The sequence below is a fragment of the Pteropus medius genome, unplaced genomic scaffold (genome assembly GCF_902729225.1).
Source record: "Pteropus medius unplaced genomic scaffold, Ma_sr-lr_union100, whole genome shotgun sequence".
Lineage (NCBI taxonomy): Eukaryota > Metazoa > Chordata > Mammalia > Chiroptera > Pteropodidae > Pteropus > Pteropus medius.
In genome coordinates this window covers 4,550,122-4,553,745 of record NW_024340692.1, presented here as the reverse complement: position 1 = coordinate 4,553,745, position 3,624 = coordinate 4,550,122, and the positions used below count along the sequence as shown (strand labels likewise).

The following is a 3,624-nucleotide window of genomic DNA, read 5'->3' as shown; positions in this document are numbered from 1 at the left end:
ATAAAGGTCAAACTACATGGATTAGCTATGTTTACATAAATAAAGCTATCTTTTTTCATTAACAGGATACCATATCATTATTTTCATGTTTTTAATGATTTTATGATGTATGGGGTAATAGTACACAAGTTTTGCTTTCTTTTACAAAGTAGAACTAGATTTTTACTAATTATAAAGTAAAATATTTTAATTTTCAAAATGCAAACAAAACAAAGTATTGGCTCCGTAATCCTACCATGAATAAATAATTAATTACTGTCCACATTTTGTTGTTCTAGGTCCTAAGCTTTTTTCTAAATATATTCACAAAATATACACATGTACACAGGCATTTTTTAAAAAATAAAATCATAGCATATATTCTGGTTTTTAGCCTATTTTTTTCACTTAATGCATCATCACCTGCTTTCTGTGTTAATAAGTATAGACCTATAGCTTTTAAATAGATACATCACTTATACCAGCAATCTTCTATTGATGATCATTTAAGTTATTTCCCATTTTTGCTTTTTTTTTTTTTTTTTTTTTTTGGTTTTTAAAAGCTCTACTAACATTAACATTAACCAGTATCCTTAGTTGATCAATATAATCGAGCTAATGATTTGGTGTGATCACTGGGCAAAAGAGACGTTTCTGAGACCTCACAAAAGAGTGCAGTGTGGAGACTAGAATTAGTCGTGTCATCTCTTCACAGAACAGTCACCGCAAGCAGCACAGGACACCCTAAGAACTTTCACTGCCGCTCCACAGCCTCTGCACTGTAAGAGGGTAGGTGAAGGCAAACACCAGAGGAGATTCCAGGGCATCTGCAGTCACACAGTACCCGGGAGGCTGCAAGTAGGATGGCAGCTCATAAATTTCCAATCTGGGGCAGCAGCATGCAGCACGGTGCTATAGTGCTGCATACCCTCCGTGGCTGCAGCCTATGGTTCACTTTCTTTACTTATGAGGAAAATACACACATTTAAGAAACTGTTACCCTATGTTGGGCCCCAGCCCAGATATCTGGATTCTCATCAGGAAACTTGATATTAGGTGGCTGTTTCATTAGCTATTCTGTCACTTAAAATCTTATAACCTGCTTTAATGACTCAAAGGTGAGAGTTATATGTGTATATGTAATTATGGTTTAACATGAAGGTAATTAACTTGCTTTGGTTTTAAGAAGCACGAACAGTATAGATTTAAATGATGGTTTGGCAAGAAGCATAAATGTATAGGAAAGAGATCAATCTTTTAAGACCAAATTCAACAGTTATTTCAGTTCATTAAAATACATTTCACAGCCACTATAATGTATCTCGCACTAATTCCAAAGATATCTAGCAACTAATTCAACTGCCCACTCCAAGGCACTCCTGGCACTGCCAGTTGATAGACCAGGATGTCAGGCTCCATGGAAACAACTGCAGAGATGGCCTCCCTGATGCTACCTTCTGGATGATGATCCTCCACCGTGATAATGTGGTCACCTGTGGATTTTGCATTAGAGATGATGGTGGCAACAACCAGCGGTTTAACAGTAAACAGGTCAGTGACATGGAAAGAACATCTGGCTAGGAAAAATCCTCGGCAGTTGCTAAGACTCATGTAGAGTAACTCCAGCTCCAATAACTGTGACCTTGTCAATGGCAATGTGTCGGATGACCTTGGCCTGTCCAATCTCAAAACTTTCTTGTGGGTCATAAATAATGGCAGTTTCTGGGTGGCTGGTCCACCTTAATACTGGCTACCAGGAACACAGTATGATCAATCAAGACAGTGTCACTTAGAGAGAAAATGGTGCAATTGGTAATGGCTTGGAACATGGCTAGATCCTCCAGGGCCATCTGGGGGGAGCCATCTTCACCAGTGGATACTCCGCAGTGGGACCCAATAAGGTCGATGCTGGTTTGAAAGATGGCTCCCATCCGGATCTGATCAACCGTTCAGATCAAAAAGGCAGCAAAGGTACTAGTAAAAGCACTGGTCTGACCATGGGTGGTGCATTCCAAAGCCATGCTCACCATGTTTTGCTCAGCAATAAAACACTCAATGAAGCGCTCGGGGTGCTTCTTCTTGAATATCTCAGAGAAGGTAGAGTTCTGGCTGCCCCTGTCCAGCACAATGACTCTATCATTTGCATGGCTCAGCTTAGCCAGAGCCAAACCGCATCTTTTCCTAGTAGCTACCTCCTAACCAACTCTGTAAGCAGGTGAAGAGGCCATCCCGATGTCCATGATGTTGATTTGAAGTGAGTCTTCAACAGGAAGTTTTGGTTCGAGATTTCTAGTGATGTGCATCTGCCTGTCAATTATTTGATAATTGCATCTGCTCTTTCTTTTGGCATTGGCTTTCCATACCAATTATCTGCATCCTCAAAGCTTGGAATACCCTGGCCCTTGAAGGTCTTGGCAACTACAGCAATGGGCTTATTCTTCACTTGAGTTGCTTGCCAGGACACTTGGCACTGCACCTCCACCTCGCTGGCCAAGAAGTCTTCACAGAACTTCTTGAGGGGCAAGGCACCACTGTGGCTTAGGTGGTTCACATCATAGATGGCCTCGAGATTGTCCAGACTAAAGTGGGAAGCCAAGGCCAGTGCCTCCCAGATGGAGCCTTCCAAAGACTCTCCATCTCCCACGAGATAGTATATGCCAACCCACACACAGCCCCTAGTCCTTGTCCAAGCCATCTGTTTGCCACATCAACAAATGACAGTCTCTTAGAGAGGATGAATCAGTCATTGTCTGGGTTCTCTGGGTCTGCCTGTTTATAACTCACATAAAAGAACAGCACAGACATGACCTCAGCAGCACTGCTGCATGATGTGGGGCGGCCAGAGCTCCAGGCACATGTAGGTGGCCCTGATGGAGAGGATGTGCAGATGGTTGGCCATGTGCCACAGTACATGCATGGTCTTTGCGTCAGGATAGGCTTCGTTGGCCATGGTAGCGCTGGGCTCAGCGTCAGCCATAGCTAGGATCCTGTCTGTGTCTGAAGAGCAAGTGCCCCCATTTTTCACTTTTATAAACAATACTTCCATGAATGTCCTATGCTCTTATCAAATTGTTTTCTTAGAATACACTAAGTAAAAATCACTAGGTCAAAGGATATAGCTATTTTAAAAGCAAATTACTATTTATTAAACATAAGTTCAATCAAGCTTAAATAAAGCTAACATTCATATGTTGATTTTTCACTATAATAAATATTTATGAAACGTTCTTATTCTAAAATAATCTATAAATAAATATCATATAAATGAGAATTTCTAGTTCTCAGAAAATTTTGTTACCCCAGAAAAAAATTTTTGTTTTATGTTATAGCCTATCAAGTACTTCTGTCTCCCTGGAAAGAGCGGTGATTTATTAGAATTGACTTCTATACCATGTCTTCCAACACAATAAAAGATTATAAGAATGACCATAAAATGACTATTCATTTTAAAGTCAGGTTCATTGAGGTATAATTTCTGTAAAGTAAAATTCCCCTACTTAGTGAACAGATTCATGAGTTTCAACAAATGCACATGGTCATGTAGCCACAGTCAAAATATTGAACAGTTCCATCACTCCAACAAATTTCCTCATGCTTCTCTGTTGGCAGTCCTGTCCCCAACTCCAGGTCCTGGCAACCACTGAC

At 40.5% G+C, this 3,624-nt stretch overlaps 1 pseudogene; it reads right to left on the bottom strand.

The window, feature by feature from the left end:
- Positions 1 to 1,260: 1,260 nt before the first annotated feature.
- LOC120606031 (transketolase-like protein 1) lies at positions 1,261 to 2,956 on the bottom strand (annotated as a pseudogene).
- Positions 2,957 to 3,624: the final 668 nt, after the last annotated feature.